This window comes from Cebus imitator, unplaced genomic scaffold (assembly GCF_001604975.1).
Source record: "Cebus imitator isolate Cc_AM_T3 unplaced genomic scaffold, Cebus_imitator-1.0 Scaffold42, whole genome shotgun sequence".
Taxonomy (NCBI): Eukaryota; Metazoa; Chordata; class Mammalia; order Primates; family Cebidae; genus Cebus; species Cebus imitator.
In genome coordinates, this window is record NW_016107357.1 from 24,902 (window position 1) to 41,691 (window position 16,790).

The window sequence follows — 16,790 nt, forward strand, 5'->3', positions numbered from 1 at the left end:
TACAACCTCCGCCTCCTGGGTTCAAGTGATTCTCCTGCCTCAGACTCCTGAATAGCTGGGACTACAAACATGTGCCACCACACCCAGCTAATTTTCTTTTCTTTTTTTTTTTTTTTTTTTTTTTTTTTTTTTTTTTTTTTTTTTTTTGTATTTTTAGTAGAGACGGGGTTTCTCCATGTTGGTCAGGCTGGTCTCAAACTCCTGACCTCAGATGATCTGCCTGCCTCAGCCTCCCAAAGTGCTGGAATTACAGGCGTGAGCCACCATGCCCAGCTGAGTTTTTAAAAATAAATTTTGTGTGTGTGTGTATGCCCAGAACTTGCAAGGTCTCAAGGACCTAAATAGTCTTAATCCATATTTGCAGAATTGAAAAATGAACGACTGGTGGAATGGTCACATCTTGAATGAGGACAAAAGCATGAGCCTGTGAGAAGCGCTTAAGAGCATGGCAGCTAGAGCTCTTCCTGGCGCCTGTCTCCCCACCCTATGACTGTCTGTCTTTCTGCTCTAAAGAAAATGGAAATCAGAACATGATGAAGCCTTTCCACTGCTACCACACAGCTAAAGGTGACTCAGGCAGCTGAGTAATTCCTCCAGGGAAATACAGATAAGCCTGAGAAGCTTGAAGAGTTTGAGAGAGAAAATGCATCAAATGCATCCCCTAGTTTTAAAAGAACATGTTAAAACCTCTTAAATGGACTTTACCCATCTTCTTGTCCCTCAGCTTAATACCAAGTTACCGCTACACATTCTTAGGTTTACATCTTGAGCGAGCATACACCCAATTAATAGCAATTTTTTCAAGGTAGCTCTGAAAAGTTAAATGCAACAGTATGATGAAGTTGCAAGATGTTTATTAAATAAGGTCCATAAGACCATAGAAACTAAGCTTAGGAAATGATTTTAGAAGTTATCATATGCAAAGTGTTCACTGAACAGGCAGGGAAACTAATGACACTTAGATAAACAAATCCCACCATTATATTAGGCATGTCATGTCAATTAACAATTACTCTAGCAAGCATAAGACTTAAACATTTGTTGTCATGATATACGTTTAAAACAGATTTTGAGATGCATGTTCATTTCTCAAATTATAATTCTAATTTTTCAAACAAAGTCTAGGAGATGAGGAAGACCATTCTAGTTGCACAAATAAAGTCTAACTTCAAATCTTTGGAGGGATTGCTCCTCAGTTAGAAAAAATTCAACCTGGAGACACACACACACACACACACACACACAAATACACATATATCTGTTTTAATGAATATATATATTTTAATATATATGTAAGCAAATATATTTTATATATCCACATCTTAGCTAATGGTTATATTTGCTGACAATTTCTTTAGTGAATTTGAAGACTTTTCATATATATAAGCCTTTAGTAAGAATGCATGTCCCTGACATCACTTAAAAATATACAATTTTAGGCTAAGCATGGTGGCTCACACCTGCAATCCCAGCACTTTGGGAAGCCAAGGTGGGTGGATCATGAGGTCAGGAGTTCAAGACCAGCCTGGCCAAGATGGTGCAACCTCATCTCTACTAAAAATACAAAAAGTAGCCAAGCACAGTGGCAAGCGCCTGTAATCCCAGTTACTTGGGAGGCTGAGGCAGGAGAATTGCTTGAACCCAGGGTGGTGGAGGTTGCAGTGAGCCGAGATTGCACCACTGCACTCCAGCCTGGGCGACAGAGTGAGACACTGTCTCAAAAAAATTAAAAAAAAAACAATTTTAGTTTGGTTGCTTATTATGGCTATTAATACATAGGTTATTACATGAGATAATATACTTGAAAACACCAGGTCAGTTCCCCCTCCGCCCACCTTGTTTTCTGCCACCCTCTCTGACCACTACTCCAATCACTTGGGCCTCCTTCTTATTCCTGGAATATCCAGGGACACTCCTGCCTCAGGACTTTTGCATATGCTGTCCTTCCTGTCTATTTTCTGTCTCCTTCACTAGAGTTTAAATTCCACAAGAGTGGGGATTTTTTTTGGTTACATTTGTTCACTACTGATTGCTAGTGTTTACAGCCTCACACATAGTAGGTGCTTCATAAAATATTTGAAAAAAATCAATGAAAAGATGAATGACAGTGCACAACATTAGCAGCACATTGTGAATTTAGTAGGTTTATAATGGAATGTGCTCAAAATATATTAGTTTGTTGTCTCACCATTGATGCAAAGAAAAACCAATTAAGTTAATTTGAGATGTAAAAATACATAAAAAATTTTTACTACCAAAGTATTTCTTAATTATTCCCTCTAAAGAACAGTAAAAAGTTAATTTAAATTTTATTAGAAGAATCTTAAAATGAAATGGAAAATGAAAAAAAAATCAGAATTTAACAAAGAAATTTAAAATAGACCCTATTTCTGCTAACCTAATCATTTTGGAGATGCTGTCTGGCCACATTGTATGTAGAATTTATGTACTTTAATATTTCCACCTTATCACATACCTATTATAGAGTTAACCTTGTGAGCCTTCTCCCTTATTAATATTTCCCATAGAGTTCATACACTGCTATTATATTTTCATATTCTGAAGAATCTCGGAAAAGCCAATAGACTCAGAAATTCCTATATAATAAAACAGGTATAAAAGTCCATATTCTATGCAGAAAAAGATTCTGTAGATCATGTGGTACACATATTTTTCATTTATTACACATTTTAAATTGGAACTAAAGGGTATAATATCAGACTTATAATTTAAGCCTCTAACTGAAGACCAGACATGGCCATAGACAAGGGACCTTTTTTAATTTGTTGAGTATTCCATCTTTTCGATCACAAAATACATGCTCAAATATTCATTAAATGTAGCAACTCACAAGAGCAACTTCTCTCTATAAGTCAATATTGTGTTTAAAGTAATATATGTTTTCAAATTTTTCATTTCTAAATTTGATTTTAATATAAACAAAAGTATTTGCAAGTAACTTGGCATTTAATAACAGTACAGATGTAGATAGAATGGTGCTACATGCTAGTTTCTGTTTTAGTTTCTCTAGGATCAAGGCCTAGGAAGCCTTGAGTAATTGAAATACAAGAGAAACGACAGCTAGAAATAAAGACTAATTCAAAGCCAATTATATCCCAATACGAAACTTTCTTTATTGTGGTACTTTTACTAAAGTATGCTCTTTAGATAGAATCATTTCTGTTGTGCTTGATTAGGATTTTTCACTACTTAAAATTCAACAGTAGAATTATTTAAAAAAAAAAAATCAAAGAATTTGCCTTTTCACTCCTACTGAAAACAGGCAGTTTTTCAAGAGGTTTCTTTATAACCCAGGAAGAGGACATTTACTAATGTGTTGAAGAGACAGGGATTCTCTTTTGAGTCAGGCAACACTAATAAGAAAGATATGGTTCAATGTCCTAGGTATTCTTCCAAGTTTTATTAATTAGGTGGAAAGCTTTTCCCACTGGAATAGTGCAAGGTATTTATTAACACTTCAACCCACAAATAGAACAAATGTACAGCAAAGGAGGTAATTATTAAATACACCAGCCCCTTTATCCACTTGGCAGGAACAACCCAAAAGATGGCTTCTGATTATGATCTTTTTCATGATATTTTAATTGTGCTTCTTAACCTGCTAAATTAAAAACTACAGGGCAATCTCACTTAGATCACAGACAAAAGAGATCATATCAATTTGCAACAAAATGTATGAATGCTTCTATCTGCTTTAATTACACCGAGAACTTAACAGCAAATTCAATAGGATCACAGAAGGATTGAGAGCTAAATGTTATCTCTTAGTCAATGGCATTATCATCTCCTGTGTGTTGTTACACATTATGGAGTGTGAACCTCAGTTTAATAATAACTTTGGAAAATAATAGTATTGAAGTAAGGGAGGCTTGCTCAGCTATTTGAGTCCTTGGTTGTGTGTGTGTGTGTGTGTGTGTGTGTGTGTGTGTGTGTGTGTGATCAGCTATTTATACCCTGGCCAGGAGCTTAAGAGGAGGGACAATATAAAGAGAAACTATAATGACCAAAGTCTTTGCTTGTTAAACAAAGCTAGGATACAGAATATGATTTACAAATATTTTTTAACTTTTCTTTTTGTTCTATGTCTGTAATCATTTTTAGTCAGTACTCTGACTGAATTCCTTTCAACCAAACCTTTAGTTTTTCTCACATAGTCCATTTACCTTTATCCTGAAAACCTCACACCAAACCTTCTTGTCCCTGAGAGTGATCACACAGAAGATTCCTGGGAACTTCGACTACTAAGGGTTTGGGATTTTCATTCTGGCCATAATTTGAGAGCCAAACCCAAGCCATTCACTAGTAATGAACTGATCTAAAATATATTCTTTGGTAATTCTTCATGAACTGGATATACTACATTTTGTGGATATAAGGTGTGTGTGTGAGACAGAGAGAAGAGTGAGAGAGAGTGAGAGAGAGAATGTTTTCTGATTCTAGTACTAATCCTGGTTGATCAATTCCTATCCTTTTCATCTGGTTTACAAAGGACATCCCTTCTAATGCTCACATTCTGTTGAATTCTGTTTTTTCTCTTTCTTGAACTATTTTCTATGTTTCTCCCAGATGTGGGACTTTTTGCTTAACTACTTCAGTAGGATTCAGGCATTTTTCTCTCTTGGAGGAATAAAAGGATGCAGTCTTTTTGATTCCTTAAAAAGCAACTCTTTCAAATTAGCTATAGCTCTTAAACACAAATATAAATGAAACATCAACATGTAGCTATGCAAGAGAGAGCCACATCTCCACAACAGTGGATGATGCATCACATGTATCCCTGGAATTTCCTGTTAGGTCTCAATGTAACAGAGAGAATTAAGAGATAGAAAGCTGCTATACGAAGGACTGTACTTCAATAATATTCGGAAAACTACCATTTTTCCACTCTGGATTAGGATACCTTGTAGCATTTATTACACACACCTCTAATTGTCCTTTAAAGCTTGGTTTTTTAAACTTTCACCTTTTTATACTCATTTACTAAATAGACTTAAACTTCTTAATGACATCAACTGTGTTTTAAAACATTGAATTCCACACAAAATATGTCGATAACATTGCAGGATTGAATTTTTCTTCTATATACCTATTTATTCACTTATAAATGTAGCTCTTGGTCCACATTTTGTGTGGACAATAAAGTCTTGCATGTGTCATGCATGAATAATTCCATTTTGATGGGCACTGGTTTTAATTTAGTATTTATTTGCACTCAAATTGTTCTCAATTAAGTCTACTACTTGCTATCTCCTCCTTCTCCAGCACCCTTCTCCCAGCAGATGGCATTTAAAAATGCATAGCAGTGTTTTTGAACTGGGGAATTTGGTAGAAGAACCAAAAATGCTAAAAGTTCCACAAAACACATACGTTTCAACTCAAAATAGCCATAGCACCCTATTGACAAACACTGTGAATTAAGTGCACTGTAGAAATAAAACTGGAAATTGACTACCTAGTTACCACGTGCAACAATGCACATGGGATCTTCAAATCACTGACAAGAAATTGTGTGTTCTGTTATTGCCTGCAGCACTGTGCTATCCATCCACTAAATCCATGGAACAACACTGTTTATTTGGATTGCACTATTGTTTCCAAACCTGCTTTCAAGGCTATCATTTCATATTCATCTGGAAGTTTTTGAAGTTTTCTATCATCATTAAAAATGTTTAGGGATAAAATCTATTTTATTCTTTTGCACAAACATCCAAGAAGTTTCTTCCATGCCTCTCCTAATCCCTGACAACTCTTGATGAGTAAAGAAATAACTGCCTTGAAACTCAAGGTTTGAAAATCATCTTGACAACATGGGTTTATATCACACAAGGATTTCAGCAGGCATCTAATTTTGTTTTATTATCTTAATATTCATGTTTAATTGTTGCCTCTTTAGAGGCTTACCATTAAAATTTGGATTACAAATATATGGAATTATAACATGTACTATTACATTATTTTATGTGTTTCTAGTGCTTCTCTGTGAAAACTATGATTACTTTTTCAGTGTAGCTTCAGTCTGTTCACTAGGAAAATAGTAACCACCATCAGATGAACAGGGTTGGAACACTATTCTACACTTTGCAGGATTTTATTTATATTTAACATCGTAATGACAAATAGAGCTACTAACATATCTTTTTAAGAGATAGTACAGTTAAAAAATACAAAGAAGAGATTGTAAAATCTTATTTTTTTTCATTTATGTTCAATAATGCTCAAAATGCAAAAAACATATTTGTTTCAAACATTGAATGGAAATTTTTGATAACTTGAATTCACATGTATTGTAAAATGTGAATAGCAATTACTTGAATGATGCTATTCGGGATACAAATGTTCATACAGAGTTTACTGTGTGCATTTGGAAATAAACTTTGGGTCTTGGTTTCCTCATTCGGACAAAATAGGAAGATGACTACGACAATCTCACAAGGATGTTGTAGGTATCGAATGCAAGTGAATATTTATTTGGAATGGTTTTATAATCTAAACATCATTGTGCATTTGATAATCATTGTCATTATTATTTTTTCACCAATAATAATATTAATTCAGAACTGTAAAGTGAGGAGACATTTCACATAGGTAAATTTCATGATATAAAATTTCAAAACGTGTTTTAATGGTTTTAATCACCCTGGTTAAATTCCTAAAAAAAATTATATATTTCTCAGTCTTCCTAAACAAAGTCTATTACATACATATTTCATTTTCTTCCTGACTCAGAATCAGCACAGTGTCAGGAACCAATCAGGAGATGCAAGGTTGTAAGAAGATCCCCTCCAAGGTTATTGAGGAATATGGGAGTACCCAAACCCACATTACATAGCCTCCAGTGCTAGGCTTTTTAGTACTTAATCTGTATTTTATATTTTTTCACGTAGGCTCTTTTAATTGCTGCCCATAGGATTCCCTTTAGCATCAGCCTCCCCTCTAATTTGCTGTGCAGTAGAAGAAGAGTTAATTTAGTTAGAATGGTACATAGAATGAGTTTGAAGAGCTGAGGGACTCTATTCCAAATACAGTACTTTCTCAGGTTACCCAGAGAAAAGTTTATTTGGTAGCATTGCTGTAAGGAGTTGGAGTTATTCAAAATTTGATATGATGTCCTAGATGGAGAGAAACCGAATTGAAGGACAGTGACATAAAATTGACTTTAATAAAAATTTCTGCATAAAATATGGTTTTGTGGGTGTTTTTCCTCTTAAATGATTAGGAAAACAATTTAAGAATTAGAAAATGACAGTATGAGTTGAATTATACAGCCTCTTCTATATTTTTGAGTAATTGCCTGGTATTTATGCAATATAACAACATACTGTATTACATATAATTTTTTTTAATGTACCTATTTATTTTATTCTTTTGGAGACAGGGGCTCGCTCTGTCACCCAGGCTGGAGTACAGTGGCATGATCATAGCTTATGGTAACCTCAACCTCCAGGGTTCAAGCAATCCTTCCTCAGTTTCCCCAGTAGATAGGACTAAGGCATATACCACCATGCTTAGCCAAATTTTTAGTTTTTAATTTTTTTTTTTAAGGGATGGGTCTCACTATGTTGTCCAGGCTGATCTTAAACTCTTGGCTTTAATAGATCCTGCTGCCTCTGCCTCCCAAACTGCTAGGATTATAGGCATGAGCCACTGCACCTGGCCTGTGTTAATTATTTTACATAAACTTTAAACAATTCATTGTCAAGCTTGTAACATTCCCATCCCAATACATAAGTTCTAAAAATGTCCAGTTTAATATTAACATTCAGAATTATTCTGATGTTATTTGCATAAATTCATATAAAAGATTTATCTGTAAAAAAGTTCAAATGTCTTCAAATATACATAGCATTGATCTGAGTATTTAGAACGTTTATCACTTATTGTTTAGAAATTTTTCAAAATGTTATTTATATTCAAATAATAAGAAAATGTTTGTTTGATGAATTAACACATATGTTTGTTAAAATGCATATTGTTTACTTGATGTGCTACAATGGCCTCTTTCTCCCCATTATATGTGAATATGTAATTAACAATGTAGTAAATATCTCCCATGAAATTTGCTAGAAAACCCTTAATTCAAATGTTCCATGGCCACTTTTTAGAATTCACTATTTTTTTTTTGTTTTATTTTTAAATACCAAAGATAAAATGTACTGCTTGGCCACAAAGTGCTCATGCAAATATACCCTGTCTGCCCCCCAAAAATTTATTGATCTTATTGATGAATATGACTTCTTGTCAAGTGAGAGACTAGAGATGATAATAAAACTATCCTACTTATGTATTAATTTATAAGATCTGCAAAATTGAATAAGAAACTAAAAAACTCACTCGTAGGATGGTTTAAGACAGATTTCTCAACCTCAGCACTATTGACATAATCCTTTGATGAGAGCAGGAGGTGGGGGGATTGTCCTGCTCATGGCAGGCTATTTTGCAGCAGCTCTGGCGTCTCTCCACTAGATCTCCCTCCCCTGACTCTACTGTAGCGCGGTCAAAATGTTGTCAGACTTTACCAAACGTTCCCTGTGAGGCAAAATTGCCCCATGTGTGAACTACTGGCTGATGATGTAAAACATCTTTCTTTCCTAAATGAATTATTTGTTGTTGAGAATAATGGTATCAGAAAAGCTTGTCTGGGTCTGTGTAGCATTTCTGCAAACCTAATCTACACAAACTTGAACAAGAAGGCCTCCTCTATTTCCTAAACTTGTTCCCAAGCAAAATCTCCATCTCTCATAGCAACAGGAGGCCAGCTTCATGGGCCAGCTTCCAGATTGCGCAGGGAGCCATGCTCCGTTTAATGCTCTGTTGTCGACACCTTGAAATTCTTAATCATTTTTTAACAAGGAGATCGGCATTTTCATTTTGCACTAGACTTTGCCAATTATGTAGCCAGTCCTGCAATAATGATCAAATCAACATTATCAGATGCATCAATGAAATCTGTATTTCGTCAGCATAAGTTCTGGAGATCCTATTGTGCTAAAAAAATCAGGTTGAAACTTCAAAAGGACTAGTCTACATTAGTAATTTGGTTTAGCACAGTGGATAATGATCAGGGTTTGGACTCTAATAGACCTAAATTTAAATCTCACCTCCTCTATCTTTTATTATTATTATTATACTTTAAATTATGGGATACATGTACAGAACGTGCAGGTTTGTTACATAGGTATGCACGTGCCATGGTGGTTTGCTGCACCCATCTACATTAGATATTTCTCCTAATGCTGTCCCTCCTCTAACCCCCCAACCCCTGACAGGCTCCAGTGTGTAATGTTCCCCTCCCTGTGTCCATGTGTTCTCATTGTTCAGCTCCCACTTATGAGTGAGAACATGCTCACCTCTGCTGTCTTACCAGCTTTGAGATCTCAAGCAAGTTGCTTGACTTCGCTAAGCTTCAGTTTTCAGTTATAAAATGGTAGGAGAGGCCATTCTTAAGTCTGGGTTGAAGATTAATAGAGACAATGTATGTAAAACAATCAGTATCAGCCCCAGCACCTAGCAAGAACTCAATGAACGTAGCTGGATGATGATGATGATGACAATGATGCCAAAATCCATTCTAGATTGAGATGAGAAAGAGTAAAATTCAACCTCAAAACCTTCTTCATACAGTTTTTGAAAGCAGAGTTCCAGAGTTCAATGTTAGTCCCTTAGTTTGAATTACTGCCAGTTTTTTTCCCCGTCACTGCTAACAAAAAAGTTTCAATTCTAAATTTTAAAAATGCTATCAAGTGCTGAAAACTTAGCCATACTTCTACACACCCAGGTACAATTGTCCAGAGGAACACTTTTAATGGGGCTGCACATACACGTCGGCTGACATCACCCTGTCGATGGTGCGTGTGTGTTAATACATTTCATACATTAAAGATGTAAATTTTATTCTTCAAGCTGAAAGCCAGGTGATTAATTCTCATAGCATAGTGATCAATTGGTGCAGATGCTCCACCTGTATTCATGTTTGTTTTTGTACACATTAGTAGCAGGAGTACACCAATAACGCAGGTGTCTGACACAGAGCTATGCAACATTCCCTTTAGCCGGCAAACATTGAGATCAGTAGTTAGGTTGCACGTAGCACTGCCAATTTTTTCAATTAGACCCATTATTGATTTGATGAAAAAGCAAATTAAACATACCATGGTGGTATGTAAATTGGTTAGAGAGAGCATAAGGTTCTGGTACAAAGCTTCAAAGGCATGAGCTATATGGCTTTCATCAGCAGTAACTCATAGGGGTTCCTGGCAATTGCTGCTATATATGGGGTTCCTTGAGTTACGTGGGCTGGCTGGCAAAATAATCAACAGCAAACACCAGGACTGTATTTTAAAAATTCACATCAGTTTGGCAGAAAGAAAAAGAATGCCGGAAATCAAACTTAGAGTGTATATGGAGAATAGAAAAGGTACGGAAGCAGCATAACATTGCTTTTGTAAAGTATGGCTCATTTTTATAAGATTTGGCTCTTTTGCCTGCCCACTTGTATGGCAAGTAAGGTGAATCAAACATGAGTACACATGTGACATTTCAGAAGTTGATTATGTTGATTCAAAAATTTGTCTTGACCTCTCTCTCAAGTGATTGCATGTTCATTCTCATTGTCTAAATTTGAAATCTCCTGGCTTGGTCTATAGCCAGAGTCTAATCCAACTTTTATAATTCCTAAAAATTTAAAAGAATGTTCTTCTTTCTTTGATAAATGAGTCTTCAGTTCTGCTAACAAGTGAGGCAGATGTATCGAAAATGGATTTGTTTAACCTATGATATAAGTTTAAAAAAAAGGAAGAAAGCTAATACTTAAGGTTTAAAATTAAGGAAAAGGGAAGCTAATACTGAAACCTTCTACTAATACCTCTCCATACATTTATTTTCACTTAATTACTAAGTGAATATAGACAATATAGATTACTCCATAATGTGCAAATCCAGCTGAGATGTCACTTTCTTCAAGAAGTCTACCCTGTTTCCAAATGTTAGTTTCCACCATGGAGCACTCATAGAATGCTGTGCTACTCCATCAGTGTATGCAGAACATGGTTACAATTGCCTCTTTGCTTGTCTGTATTCCCCAATAGACTGTAAGCTTTGAGAAAGTGTGCCCACATCTACCTTGCTTACTTTTGTATCCTACAGCCTTGCAGAGTAATTACTATAAAGATACCCAACATATTTAAAATAATTATGTAAATTGTAATTTTGTCGATTTTAAATCAGAGTTTTTATTAAGTAAGATTCCAAAGAATTTGCTTTTCTCACTGCAAATAAAGGACCTAGCAGGCCAAAGGATTGGTACAGCAAATGTTAAGCTCTAAATGCTAACTATATAGAATATGACAAATCTGTCAAGACAAACTGGAATCTCTCAATGACTGTTTGAAGTGGCACCGAAATAAGTAGCAGGTGTACCAGGGTCATATAAATATGTTCTTAACATCCTTTTAGCAACTTACACTGGAGAAGACAAATAACTTTTACAGAGAAGAAGGAAAAAGGACAAAAGTGATGTCAGTAACTAGATAAGACTAAGACCAAAAAGGAAATCAGAGAGTTGCAAATTTTAAATATCGTAAGATCAATGATGGAAAAGAACTTTTTATATCAGAACTCAAAAGACAGAAATAAATAAGAGAAAAATATTGAAAAGGAGGGAAAAGTATGACTATTGATGCATTGAGATAACCAAATAGAACCCAGAGAGATGGGGCGGGGGAGGTCCTCCATTTGTAATAGGACAATTTCTGCAAATAAATAAAGAAATAAAAGGGCAAGTGTCACAGTTCATCAGCAGATATTGAGTTGCCAGGCAAGCATAATTAGGGAAAAGACATTTAGATCAGATATTCCATCCAAACAATTACATTGCTTATCCTTTGAATTATAACATCTTATATCCACCAAGATTTCTGTATGTGCCCCAAATTAACACACTCTTTGCCTTTCCCAGCAATATCTGGGCACTGCATATATGTACATTTTCACAGAGAAATGTGTTTATATCAAAAGAATACATTGCCCACACAGAGAAGCTCAAAAATGTGAAACTTAGAAAACTAAAGTTTTTGTTCACTTTTTCCCCACTGAGGGAAAATTATTCCATTAAAACACATGAGGATGGCATAAATCACCTGAAGAGTTCTTAATTGTTTTTATTTTTACACTTGTAAGTTCATTTTTTAAAGGGAAGAAATATAGAAGATTGGAGCTGGCACTGCCAGCAGCTTCTGATGGGAAAGAGCATATGTTTTCTGTCATGTTGGCATCTGACTGCAACAGCCGTGCGGAAGTCAGTTCAAGTCCTTACATCAAAGTTTGCTTGCCATTGTGGGGACGTTGTTAGAAGTTGAAAAAAAGCAATGTCCATTTGAAGCTTGTCTGTGAACTTTGCATGAACCGCTAGGAATAATGTAGTGTGATGACAAGCCAGTTATACCTTCCACTAAATTTGCTGTCTGGAATGAACTGAAATAGTGTTTGGTTTGTGTAATTACGTCCATCTATCTTTATATTCCAGCGGCATATCGCAAATTGAAAATACTAAAAATTGACTGTTGGTTCTGATATTTAATGATTGCCAAAGACAAGATGATGATTTATTGGTTACTTACCGATGTGACACATTTGCATCTTATTAGACGGAGATTACTATTCCTTAAAATGCGGACGAGGCCTGATCATGTCTGATGGATTGATTTGATTTGCAAATGTAATCAAACTAATAAGAGGGAAAAAATGAGCAATAATGCCTTGTTTTTCAACTGGCAATCACTCCGCTGCCAACAAGGCTGATATCCCTGACTAAGCAGCCTTTACACAGTCTTCCTGTCGCCTCAAATAAACAAAGGGATGCTAAGAGCTTGATAAGAGGATAACAAGCCAAGTATGGACGCAACATGGAGCCCACACCTCTGAACTGTGCTGTTGCCAGAGAGAACAAAAGTCAACAATCTTGAGAAAAACGATGGTAGTAATCAGTTCTATATTTCCAGAGTAAGTCATGGTCACTGAAGAACCTTTTCTTAAAGTGAAGATACTGCCATTCTCCTTAATGCAGAATATAGGTCTCTGTTCATAAAGGGGCCCTGTTTCTGAAGTAGTTTATTTAAACTCCAAACAGTTTCAGAACAACCATGCATAGGGAGTTTGAGAACAGCATAAAAGCCCTTTCAGGCAGATGCTGGCTCTCTGGTTAGTTCACAGATGACGGCTGATACTCAGAACACGGGAATAGAGTGTGTAGAGCAGTCAAAGCTGAAATACTAGGCCAGGAGGCATGGCTGACATCTGACTTACTCTCAAAACACTCCTTCAAGACTCTTGAATATGTGAGACAGAAAAATTAAAATTATGATCACGAACAGGCTGCCCAATAGTCTCAAAATAAAATTTCAAAAAATATTTTGATAATGCATAAACCATGCATCATAGTCATAAAATACTCAGTCTCCCAAGAATAGCAGTGTTAGTAAAGCTTATCATATAGTAGGCTCTTAATATATACTTTGTTTAGTGAATAAATGAATAGGCATGAGCTTGCTACAAAAATATATTGCACATGGTATTTTTGTTGAGGAATTGAATATTACAAAGTGTTTAGGAAAATGTCAAACTGAAATTATAAAGCTTATTACCATATTCAGATGTCTCAAAAAATATCCTAGTTAATGTTTTGTGATGACCTGACTACCCATTCTCAGGCCATATAAAATGTATTCAACCATACCACTATAGTATGGTTAGATTCAAATTAAATAATAAATAATTCCATTCTAACTATAAAAAACTGCCTTGGCAATTTGAGTTAAAGTTTCATGGCAAATAGACATGTTAACAACCCCATAGATTGTGAAGGGTCAGATAACTGATAGGGTTAATTAAAACTCGTGGATTATTCACAAGCTAATTTTAGCCAAATGTTATGTAGTGATCTGCCAGAAACAGTGTGTGTTCAAAGATAGCATCAGTGCTTACATGGTATGTTCAAAGATGCTTTATAAGTAAGGCACACCTCATGAATTCATGTTATTTTATCCTTCTGTTGTCTTTACTATTTAGCTCTGCATCAAGATCCTTGGCAGTTCTTCCATCAACCAAACTCTTGGCTGCTTGGGCTGTTGGCCATGTTCCCCAATCACAAATCTCAGTCAGTCTCTCTACTATATCCCTCTGCACAAAATAGAAGGATTCTGAACTGTATCTATAAGTTAATCCTTCAGAAACAGATTTGATTGGCATATTCACATAGTATACCCAGGCTATATCAAATAACATAGGTCTATTGTTTATTCTTTGTGATAAATAATTTTTCAAATGTGCCAATATAACTTTCCTATAACACATTCACTGCTATCCATCTATCTTCAAGAAATATAGGCTATTGTCCATATAAATACACACACATATATATAATGTGATATAATATAGAAAAAAGTTAAGGTGATAATTTTTAAATATCAAATACTATACATAAGCAGGTATAGTATTCTCTTTTCTGAAAAACTGTTAGTGATAATGGTAAATATCAACAGTGCATAACTGAGAGATAATAGACCTGAGTTTTAGTCTCAGCCCTGTCTCACTAGCTTGTGACCTTATGCAGATCATTCTACTTTCTTGATCTTAAGCATCTTTATCCATAAGTGAATGTGCAAGTAAAGGCATTTAACATTGTTGAACACTTGAAATTGTATGTCAAAGACTGGATCGAGCACTTTTGCCTATGTTAACTCATTGGCTTATTTTAGCAATCCATACAGTAGATATTGCTAACCTTAACTTACATATGAGCAAACTGAGTTCATGGGATGTGGCAATACCAAGATTTGAACGAGCGTCTCTAACTACAAAGATATTACATTGCTAACTACAATATGGTGCCTCCTCTTAAAATACAAAGTTCTAGCAAATTATCTCTAAAAGCCATTCCGGCTCTATCATCTCAGAATTGACTTTTTGGGAAAAGGGATCTCGCTTTGCTATTATTCCATATATTATAAAGGGGCATTACAAAGCTTCCTCTAGACATGCTTTTAAATAAACAATCATATTTTGAAAGTTTGGAAACATCTATTAGAAAACCTTCTCTTTTAGAATAACAGCAATTCACAGAAACAAAGCTGAAAAATCTGCAGTAATTATTCCAGGTTTTTTTAAAACAGGTGAATCTAAAAAACATTGTAGTTGAACCTCTGAGAATGCATTCCTCTTTTAGGTATACAGATCTGTGCTGAGGACACCCTGCCACTGGGCTTTGCCATGACGCAGACAAGTAACAAAAATAAGAGCAGCTTTACTTTTTTTTTTTTTTTTCCCTAAAACGCTGACCATGTCAGGAGGAGTTAGTTTCTCCAGGAACTCACAGCTGCTCCTTCTCCCTCTCTCCCTCTGCAGCCCAGGCCACCATGTGCCCTGGCACAAACGTGCTGACTGGTGGAGGAGGCCCAGGTAATTAATCCTTTCCTAATGTAGGTTAAGCAGGTGTGAAGCCTCCCTCATACAGAGAGGAGGTGGCTGCTCTTTGGAGACACCCCTAGTGTTATGGTATTTAATTGGGCTCAGATGATTCTCAGAAACTGGGTAGGTGTGTTGCTGACCTGGGCATTCAGTTTTCAACTTGCTTAAGCTAAATCCAGTTGAAGAAATTGGTCCTTTCCCCTTCTTGATTTTCTAATATTAACAATTTGTGGTTGCCGGAATAATGCCCATTCTGGCAATGAAAATATAATTTCCTCATTGGAAGCACAGTTATAGGATTAATGGAGACTAGTAGAGTTTTAGGATTAACACAGTTGAATTGACTATTGCTCTCAGAATTATCATGGATTGGGTTTATTCATTATATTCCTCTCCTTTCCAAAATACAATGCACTAGTACTTTTAAATTCATATGAAAAGAACATTTAACTGCAACATAAGAGATCCAAGAGTACATAAAAGGCTAAAATAAAACCCCTACTTTGAATTTATATCCTTTGTATATCATTCCTGACACTTAACTATAGGAAAAAAAAAACCTGGCAAAAATTAATATTAAAAAATTGTGGACTATTCCAGAAATAAAAATTTTTTAAAGTGTGTTTTTTTCTGGGGAATAAAAGTTTTCTTAAGTCATAGCAAAGTACGTATAAACAAATGGAGGTGTTACAACCATTTAACATGCAACATAAACTGTTTATACAGTTGCCAATGAGAGTGATTTTGGCAGGTTAAATTGGTTCTTCTAATTGAGTTGTTCTAATTGAGGTCATTTATGATGGCTGCATTGGGGAGGAAGCAGCATGATTTTAGTGAAATAATATGCCCATAAGAGTCTAGTGCTGTGGACACACCTGGTACGGTGTTTAGATATCTCATTTGAGGCTGGGCGCAGTAGTTCAGCCTGTAATCCCAGCACTTTGCGAGGCTGAGGCAGGTGGATCATCTGAGGTCAGGAGTTTGAGGCCAGCCTGGCCAACATGGTGAAAACCCTCCTCTACTAAAAATACAAAAATTAGCCGGGTGTGGTGGCATGCACCTGTACTCCCGGCTACTTGGAGGCAGGAGAATCGCTTGAACCCAGGAGTTGGAGGTTGCAGTGAGCCAAGATCATGCCACTGCACTTCAGTCTGGGCGACAAGAGTGACTCTATCTCAATAATAAAAAGATAGATCATTTGAGCTGAGTGCAGTAGCTTGTGCCTGTAATCTCAGCTACTTAGGAGGCTGAGGATGGAGGTTTGTTAGAGCCCAGGAATTCCAGGTTGCACTGAGCTGTGATCACGCCAT

The 16,790-nt window shown here is 35.8% G+C and overlaps 1 protein-coding gene across 12 annotated transcripts in view; it reads right to left on the reverse strand.

The window, feature by feature from the left end:
• The window catches only part of ESRRG (estrogen related receptor gamma), a 580,561-nt gene that overhangs the window by 20,996 nt on the left and 542,775 nt on the right, over positions 1 to 16,790 (reverse strand). The window lies entirely within an intron of this gene.